Source organism: Triticum aestivum, chromosome 3B, assembly GCF_018294505.1.
Source record: "Triticum aestivum cultivar Chinese Spring chromosome 3B, IWGSC CS RefSeq v2.1, whole genome shotgun sequence".
In the NCBI taxonomy this organism is placed as follows: Eukaryota; Viridiplantae; Streptophyta; class Magnoliopsida; order Poales; family Poaceae; genus Triticum; species Triticum aestivum.
In genome coordinates this window covers 235,391,912-235,402,190 of record NC_057801.1, presented here as the reverse complement: position 1 = coordinate 235,402,190, position 10,279 = coordinate 235,391,912, and positions in this window count along the sequence as shown.

The following is a 10,279-nucleotide window of genomic DNA, read 5'->3' as shown; positions in this document are numbered from 1 at the left end:
GCTATTAAAACTTGGCCACAACCGACCAATTTGCAACAAGTGTGTAGTTTCCTTGGCCTAGCCAGCTTCTATCGTCAATGCATAAAGGACTTTAGCACTATTGCATCACCATTGCACGCATTGAGTAAGACGAATGCACCATTTGTTTGGGAACCTTCCCAAGACACTGCATTCCATGAGCTTAAAAACTTGCTTACGCATGCCCCATTACTTGCATTACCCAACTTTGATAAAACTTTTGAAGTGCATTGCGATGCTAGTGGTAATGGCATAGGTGGCATGTTAATGCAAGAAAAGCGTCCCATTGCATACTTTTGCAAGAAACTTTCTAGAGCACAACTTAATTACCCCATTTATGACAAGGAGTTATATGCTTTATTGAGTCTTGCATGTGTGGGAACATTATCTTTGCCCTCGTGAATTTTTTATCCATTCAGATCATGGGACTCTTAAATACCTTAAGGGTCAAACAAAGTTGAATAAGCAACATGCCAAATGGAGTGAGTTCTCATTTCTTTATGTGATCAAGTACATCAAGGGTAAGGAAAATGTTGTGGTGGACGCTCTTTCCCGCAAATGCATGCTAGTAACTCAACTTGAATTGAATGTCATAGGATTTGAGAACATCAAATACTTGTATGTGCATGATGTTTCATTTGCCATTCCTTATGCAAAATGTCTAACGCATAAAACTTGGGAGTGATATTATATCAAGGATGATTATCTAATGCGAGCTAACAAGCTTTGTATCCCCTAGTCTTCTCTTCGTTTGTTGCTTTTGCAAGAGGCTCACGGCAGAGGACTTATGGGACATTTTGGATGCGACAAGACATTCGCTACACTCTCCAAGAACTGCTTTTGGCCCAAGATGTTTCAAAACGTCTCACGCTACACTAACCGATGTTCTACATGTCGCAAAGCTAAGTCTATTGCTCAATCCCATGGTCTCTATATGCCACTTCCTATTTCATATCACCCATGGGAAGACATTAGTATGGATTTTGTGCTTGGTTTGCCACAAATTCAAAATGGAAAAGATTCGGTATTTGTTGTTGTGGACCATTTCTCTAAGATGGCACATTTCATTCCTTGAAACAAGATAGACTATGCTTCACATGTTGCCAATCTCTTTTGTAGAGAAATCTTGAGATTGCATCGAGTGCCCAAGACTATCATGTCGGACCGTGACATCAAGTTCCTAAGCTACTTTTGGAAGACATTATGCGCCAAGCTCGGAATCAAGCACCTCTTCTCATCGGCATACCATCCGCAAACCGATGGCCAAATGAAGGTACCAACTGTACGCTCTCTGCTCTCCACTGTGTTTTGATCAAGAAGAACATCAAGGAGTGGGAGGAATGCTTACTGATAACCCACAAGCATAGGGGATCGGAACAGTTTTCGAGGGTAGCGTATTCAACCCAAATTTATTGATTCGACACAAGGGGAGACAAAGAATATTCTCAAGAATTAGCAGCTGAGTTGTCAATTCAACCACACCTGAAAGACTTAATATCTGCAACAAAGTATTTAGTAGCAAAGTAGTATGGAAGTAACGGTTACGGTGGCAAAAGTACCAGTAGAAGTTTTGTAGGAATCATAACAGTTGCAACGGAAAAGTAACAGAAGAAAGATCAATATGTGAAAAGCTCATAGGCAATGGATCAATGATGGATAATTATGTCGGATGGCATTCATCATGCAACAGTTATAACCTAGGGTGACATAGAACTAGCTCCAATTCATCAATATAATGTAGGCATGTATTCCGAATATAGTCATACATGCTTATGGAAAAGAACTTGCATGGCATCTTTTGTCCTACCCCTCCCGTGGCAGTGGGGTCCTAATGGAAACTAAGGGATATTACGGCCTCCTTGTAATAGAGAACCGAAACAAAGCATTAGCACTTAGTGAATACATGAACTCCTCAAACTACGGTCATCACCGGGAAGTGTCCCGACTATTGTCACTCCGGTGTTGCCGGATCATAACACGTAGTAGGTGACTATAACTTGCAAGATTTGATCAAGAACACAAATATATTCATGAAAACATAAAGGGTTCAGACCTGAATTCATGGGACTCGGGCCCCAGTGACAAGCACTAAGCATAACAAAGTCATAGCAACATCAATCTCAGAACATAGTGGATACTAGGGATCAAACCCTAACAAAACTAACTCGATTACATGATAAATCTCATCCAACCCATCACCGTCCAGCAAGCCTACGAGGAATTACTCACGCACAGTGGTGATCATCATGAAATTGGTGATGGAGGATGGTTGATGATGATGATGGCATCGATTTCCCCTCTCCGGAGCCCCGTACGGACTCCAGATCTGGCCTCCCGATGAAGAACAGGAGGCGGCGGCGGCGGCTCCGTATCGTAAAACACGATGAATCCTTCTCTCTGACTTTTTTCTCCCCGAACGTGAATATATGCAGTTGGAGTTGAGGTCGGTGGAGCTTCATGGGACCCACAAGCCAGGGGGGCGCGCCCAGGGGGTAGGGCGCGCCCCCACCCTTATGGTTGCCTGGTGGTGCCCTCTGGTTGATTCTTTTGCCGATATTTTTTATCAATTCCAAAAATATTGTCCATGAAGTTTCAGGTCATTTTGAGAACTTTTATTTCTGCACAAAAATAACACCAAGGCAATTCTGCTGAAAACAGCGTCAGTCCGGGTTAGTTCCATTCAAATCATGCAAATTAGAGTCCAAAACAAGGGCAAAAGAGTTTGGAAACGTAGATACGATTGAGACGTATCAACTCCCCCAAGCTTAACCCATAGCTTGTCCTCAAGAAATTCAGTTGATAAATTGAAAGTGATCAAGAAAAACTTTTACAAACTCTGTTTGATCTTGTTGTTGCAAATATGTATAGCCAGCATTCAGGTTTTCAGCAAAGATTATGACCTAACCATATTCACAATAACATTTAGGTCTCACGTTTACTCATATCAATGGCATAATCAACTAGTGCGTAATAATAATAAATCTCAGATGACAACATTTTTTCAAAACAATCATGATATGATATAACAAAATGTTATCTCGCTAGCCCTTTCTGAGACCACAAAACATAAATGCAGAGCACCCCTGAAGATCAAGGACTGACTAGACATTGTAATTCATGGTAAAAGAGATCCAACCATAGTCATACTCAATATCAATTAATAACAATGCATACAAATGATAGTGGTGCTCTCTAACTGGTGCTTTTTATAATAGGATGATGACTCAACAATAAAAGTAAATAGATAGGCCCTTCGCAGAGGGAAGCGGGGATTTGGAGAGGTGCCATAGGTCAAGTTTTTGAAATAAAAATAAATAAGATTTTGAGCAGTATGCTTTCATTGTCAACATAACAACCAAGAGATCTCGGTATCTTCCATACTAGACATTATAGGCGGTTCCCAAACATAATGGTAAAGTTTATACTCCCCCACCACCAACAAGCACATTCCACGGCTAGTCCGAAACAACGGGTACCGTCCAACTAACAACAATCCTGGGGGAGTTTTGTTTGAAGTTATTTTGATTTGATTTGAGCATGGTGTCGGTGCCAAAACTGGCGGATCTCGGGTGGGGGTCCCGAACTGTGCGTCTAAGGCTAATGGTAACAGGAGGCAGGGGACACGATGTTTACCCAGGTTCGGGCCCTCTCGATGGAGGTAATACCCTACTTCCTGCTTGATTGATCTTGATGATATGAGTATTACAAGAGTTGATCTACCACGAGATCATAGAGGCTAAACCCTAGAAGCTAGCCTATGATTATGATTGTTGTTGTCCTATGGACTAAACCCTCCGGTTTATATAGACACTGGAGGGGGCTAGGGTTACACAGAGTCGGTTACAGAGAAGGAGATCTACATATCCGAATTGCCAAGCTTGCCTTCCACGCAAAGGAGAGTCCCTCCCGGACACGGGACGAAGTCTTCAATCTTGTATCTCCATAATCCAGCAGTCCGGCCAAAGTATATAGTCCGGCTGTCCGAGGACCCCCTAATCCCGGACTCCCTCAATAGCCCCTGAACCAGGCTTCAATGACGATGAGTCCGGCACACAGATTGTCTTCGGCATTGCAAGGCGGGTTCCTTCTCCAAACACTTCATAGAAGATTTTGAACACAAGGATCGTGTCCGGCTCTACAAAACAAATTCCACATACCACCGTAGAGAGCACAATATTCCACAGATCTAATCTGCTGACAACTTTTCATCGCGTGACATCACGCCATGGACCGGTCATTATTCGAACCATTTTTCTCAACCAGCTACTGCACATATTGCGAGGCGGTTTCCTTGGCACGTCTTGTCGAAGCAGAAATCGTGTCCTCTTATCACGAGATTCTCATTAATACGGGTGTGGGTAACCCAACCCCGCCATCAATCGTGGCGCTTGGGGAATACGCGATTTTAATGGGCAAGTGGGGAGGCGCACAGTTGCTACCGCCTTTATAAAGAGATAAGGATCCCTCTTTTTCACCCATGCCTTCTTCTTCCTTCGCTTATCCATTCTCGCACGCTCGAGCTCCAGCGCCCAAGTTCTCACCTTCTCCGTAAAGCCATTCCAAACATGTCCGAAGTGGGAGGCAAGTGGATGGCCTCTTCCATTACAGAGGAGGACATCACGAAGCTTCGGGGGGGGGGGGGATACCTGGCCGCAGACATCGCGCATCGGCTCCCGGATGCAGGGCAGATCATCCCTACTCCGGAACCCCATGAGAGGGTTGTGTTTCTTGCCCACTTCGTCCACGAACTGGGATTTCCTCTCCACCCATTTGTCCGCGGGCTCATGTTTTACTATGGGCTAGATTTCCATGATCTGGCCCCCAATTTCATCCTCAACATCTCAGCGTTTATCGTCGTGTGCGAGCCCTTCCTCCGCATCAAGCCACACTTCGGCCTATGCTGAAGATCTTCAACGTGAAGCCGAAGATAGTGGTCGGCCAGCAAGCCGAGTGCGGAGGTGCCATGGTGGGCAAGATGCCCAACGTCACCTGGCTCGAAGGCTCCTATGTGGAGACCGTGAAGGGCTGGCAATCGGGGTGGTTCTATATTACCGAGCCGCGCGACTCCAACTGGGCGGCGACCCTCGAATTTTGATCTGGCATCCCCATGCGGCTTACCTCCTGGAAAAGGAAGGGTTTAGCCTGGGGTGAGCCAGCGGAGCTGACCGGACTCCAGAACTGCGTCAAGAATATGATAAGCAAGAAAATCAAGCTGGTCAACATGGTCCAGGTCATGCTCTTCTGCCGGATCCTCCCGTGTCAAAGACGGGCATTCAATATGTGGGAGTTTGACCCGGCCGAACACTAGATGCTGCGAGAGCTCTTTGACACGACGCACAAAGACATCTGGAAGGTGCTATTCAAGGCTGCCGAGGTGCCTCCTCCCCTTACAGAGGATCGCGGACTCAGCGCAAAGCGTCGTGCCAATTCGGTAAGCTATCTGTATTTCTCAAGATGCACTTTTCCTAGTATGTTCGTGGGAGGAATCTAAGCCTCCATGTCGATTTAACAGGACTGGGTAGCGACAGCGGAGCGGATCAATTGTCTAGCTCCACTACCTAAAGATCCAACAACAGCTCTCTTAACGGAGATGTTGTTTCCGGCACCCTATGAGGTGCCGGAGAAGAAGGCCAAGAAGAAGGCCACGAGGACCAGGAAAGGTCTCCGGCGCAAGGTGGTGTCGGACTCATCGTCCGAAGACACCGAGGCGCACTCCTCCAACGAAAACGAGGAGGAGGAAGAGGAAAACCTTCGCCCCAAACCGAGGGGGAGAAGAAAAGGAAGCCCGCCCCGTCTGGGGAGGCCGAAGGGTCCAAAAAGGGAAGGAACCTCCCTCCGGACCACTCCACGACTACCGCCTACAGCGATGAGGAGTGGCTGCCCAGGGACAAGCCCCTGGCGAAGTCGTAAGTATCCGGATACCATACTGCTTTTGGCATGTTTTGCCTTATTGCTTCTTATCATGTTAAATATGATCGTGCAGCTCGTCCAAAGCCCGCATCGACTTATCCTCCTCGGAGGGGTCTTTGAGCGCGTCGGCGATGAACAACGATTCGCTCCCGACGGCCACAACCCCCCGGCCCGCGGACGACACTGATGTGTTGTCTCAGAGGATACCGGGCCAGGGGGGACAGTTCTGGAGGCGCCCCAGGGTGAAATCCCTGACGCCGGACACATGGGGGGGGGGGGAAGACCCCCATGGATTCTGGTGAGGGGGGCCGCAGCAAGGTTGGCCCCCAACCGGATACTGCGCCAGAACCTCCAGTGGTTCTGGATTCAGGTAGGCAACCCCTCACTAAGGGGGGCAAGTCGTCCGTGCCGATGACCTCTGTCCATCCAGAGGCATCGGACAACTTGCTGGAAGCGCTTTAGGGCGCGTCCATTGATGAAGAACACCGTACTCTTATGAGTACGGTGATTGCGAAGGTTCGGTCTGCCAAAAGAGGATTGACTGAAGCCTGCGCCAGCCTCCTAACAGGCTTTGAGGTAAGTAATTAAATTATGAGGGAATATCCCAACATACACAGTAGCCCCTGATGCTCTGTTTGGTGTTTGGAAAGAAAAGCCGAACAGAGGATCAAATAACATCCACATGAGTCTAATCATATTATGTCTATGTGAATAAGAAGGCGTCGCTGCTGGCCGCTGCCGCCCGTACTGCGGAGGTCTCTGAACTGAAGCGGGTCCTGGGGCGGACCGAGGAAGAGCTTGGCCTCGTGAAGAGGCAGCTCGAGGAGAACAAAGGTAAGCGATACCCCGTCCGTGTGTCATATAAAGAAAAAATAGTTGATGCTAACAGAAGCATCATGAATTTTAATAGGGGCCACAACCGAAGTGGCGGCCCTTAAGAAGGCACTGTCCGAGGCCGAGGACAAAGCGTCCAAGGAGCGCACCGAGCGTGAGAAATAGGAGGCTCAGGTTGGTGAGGTCCAGCAAGAGCTCCAGGACTTCGTCAAAAAATATGACTCCTTGGAGCGTGACTCTAATACGCAGGAGTCCAAGCTTGCGAAGGCCCACCAAAGTGCACAAGATGCCAAAGCTGAAGCCCAAAAGGCCCTCCAAGAGGTTCAAGTGGCTAAGAAGATTGCGGCGGGTAAGGCATTCAATATGTAAAGCAAGCATGTGAAGGAGAATTTCTTTTTACTTACCCGAATTTGGAGCTCTCCAGGAGCATTCGCAGATCTGCCGCACAACATCTCTGATGCCGCAGAGTTCTACCGAGCTGAGGAAGGGAGCTCGACAGATAAGTTGTTCTGGTCCCAGTATATTGGGGCCGAACATCCGATGCCCTTGAGCGACCAGTTGAAGCAACTGGTCGAGCTTCACAAGGCGGCCGAACTGGCCATGAAGGACCTCATAGTCTGGTTGTGGCCTGGCGAGCCCCTGCCCGGCAGCTACTTTGGCCTTGTAGAGCGGATAGTAAATGCTTGTCCGTGGCTTGAAGTCATTAAGCAGTCCATCTGCATTGAAGGTGCGCGCAGGGCCTTGGCCCGTGCGAAAGTGCACTGGACGAAGATGGATGCCGAGAAGCTGGTGACGGAGGGGCCGCCGAAAGGCAAGGAGCATCACCACCCTGAATAGTACTATCACAATGTCCTAAGGGTGCCCGCCTTGTGGCGGGTGAATGTGCTAAGGATGTAATATTTGAATGAATGTACTCATGTCATCCTGTAATATGAAAACGAGTTCATGTGCGCTATATAGCGCTTGTTGATTTAAAATATTACCTTTTGTGCGGCCGTTTTATAAAATCTTGAGAGTTGGTCAGTCGTCGGCTTCTGCCCCCATGTAACTAGTACTAGGGTGTTCGGGATAAATATAAACACTCTTTATCCAAATTTTTGGTCCTTTTAAGGAGGTGTTTAGCGCAGCGAACAAGGCAATCGGACTATACAGCTTTATCACTCTCACTTAGCCATAGAAGTCTACAATTTTAAATTTTGGCAAAGCCCCTAGTATTCGGAAGACCGAACTTGGGGCGCTATGCACGCCTAAATCGGACAAGGCCGATTCCTTGCCCGAAGCGGAAAAAATCTTTACGGATTTGAGACCTCTCGAACAGCGACCAGCTCTTGCCTCATCATGACAGTCAGTTTTTGGCTTTCTCTATTGAGGTGCTCATCCGGAAGAACCAGGACACAATCGCAGTAGTTCTCCCTGTGCTACCTTAGCTGATATAGCGGAACATAAGGTACCAAAACATGGGAGCTGGGCAAACCCAACTATTGACCCAAGACATGATTAGGAGTTGATGCATATAATGCTATAAGTTCGGGGTGCCGCACTGTCGAAAGTGTTTGGACTTTTCTTGCCGTGTTATGGGGTACACTAAAGCCCCTGGCAAGCCGGACGTACCAAAATGTACGGGTGCAATTTGTAATAAATAAGCAGTAAAGGAAAAGGATAAAGAAATGTAATAGTAAGCTGACACTATACATTATTTTCCCTTGTTATTTAAATAATACGTCAAAGCGTATGTATACAAGTAGTGCAATAAGCAAAATAGGACTATTTGACCTGTCCTGGCCAAGGGTAAGCTGCATGTGGGTATGTAAAACAGGTATTACGATCATTATCAGGGACCACTTGGGGATTCCTTTGTACGCCAAAGCTTCTTGTCTCCTTGGTGTGTCCGTTCTGCTACGGGTCCAATAGTCAGGCTCTCCTAGAGGGAGGGACCTGAAAAGAAAAAAGGTGTAAAGGTACACTGATCCTGGGGCGGTTGAGCTGCATTGCGAACCGTGTCATAGCCGTGCCTCCGCCTATGCCCATGGTATTTTGAGTGCATAATTATGTACGCGCGACACAAATTTCGCCGCTTGACTGGGACTAGGATGGAGGCCGAATTGCTAGGTGAGCTCTGGACGTGCCGGACGATCCTGTTGTAGGGTACTCCGGACTCGCTTGACGGTGTCTGGGTTTTTTATCGCCGAATTGGCAGTCTGCCTAAGAAGGCTGTTTTATACTTCTGATGTGAGGGCCGCAGTGTGCTCCTCCGTACGGAGCGAGCGCTCCGTGTTTCCATTAACTATTATAACCCCGCGAGGTCCTATCATTTTGAGCTTGAGGTATGCGTAATGCGGTACCGCATTGAATCTGGCAAATGCGATTCGTCCGAGCAGTGCGTGATAGCCACTGCGGAAGGGGACGATATCGAAGATTAACTCCTCGCTTCAGAAGTTGTCCAGAGATCCGAAGACCACTTCCAGTGTGATTAAGCCCGTGCAACAGGCGTCTACACATGGTATGACACCTTTAAAGGTGGTTTTTGTGGGTTTGATTCTTGAGTGGTCGATGCCCATTTTGTGCACTGTATCCTGATAGAGGAGGTTCAGGCTGCTGCCACCGTCCATAAGGACTCATGTGAGGTGGAATCCGTTAATGATGGGGTCGAGGATCAATGCAGCCTAACCGCCATGACGGATACTGGTAGGATGGTCCCTACGATCGAAAGTGATCGGACAAGAGGACCATGGGTTGAACTTTGGGGCGACTGGCTCCATAGCATAGACGTCCCTTAGTGCACGCTTCCGTTCACGCTTGGGTATATGGGTTTCGTATATCATATTCACCGTTTTCACTTGGGGAGAAAATTTCTTCTGTCCTCCTGTGTTCGACGGCCGGGGCTCCTCGTCCTCATTGCTATGCAGCCCCTTTTCCTTGTTTTCGGCATTCAACTTGCCGGCCAGTTTAAACACCCATCATTCTCTGTTGGTGTGGTTGGCTGGTTTATCGGGGGTGTCGTGAATTTGACACGAGCGATTGAGTATGCGGTCCATACTGGACGGGCCCGGATTGTTTCTTTTGAATGCCTTTTTCCGCTGACCGGACTTAGAGCCACTGAATCTGGCATTGACTGCCGTGTCTTCGGTGTTGTCGCCATTGTTGCAACGCTTGTGTCTGTTGTATCATGGCTTGCCGTTGCTATCTCTGGCATCGAAAGTGCCAGGATTTCTTGATGTGCTGTTGCTGCGAGCCAGCCAGCTGTCCTCGCCCGCACAAAAGTGGGTCATGACTATCGTGAGGGCTGCCATGGATTTTGGCTTCTCTTGGCCGAGGTGTCAGGTGAGCCACTCGTCTTGGATGTTATGCTTAAAGGCCGCTAAGGCTTTGGCATCCGGACAGTCGATGATTTGGTTCTTTTTAGTTAAGAACCGAGTCCAGAATTTGCTGGCTGATTCTCCAGGCTATTGGGTTATGTGACTTAGGTCATCAGCATCTGGTGGTCGCACATAAGTGCCCTGGAAGTTGTCAAGGAATG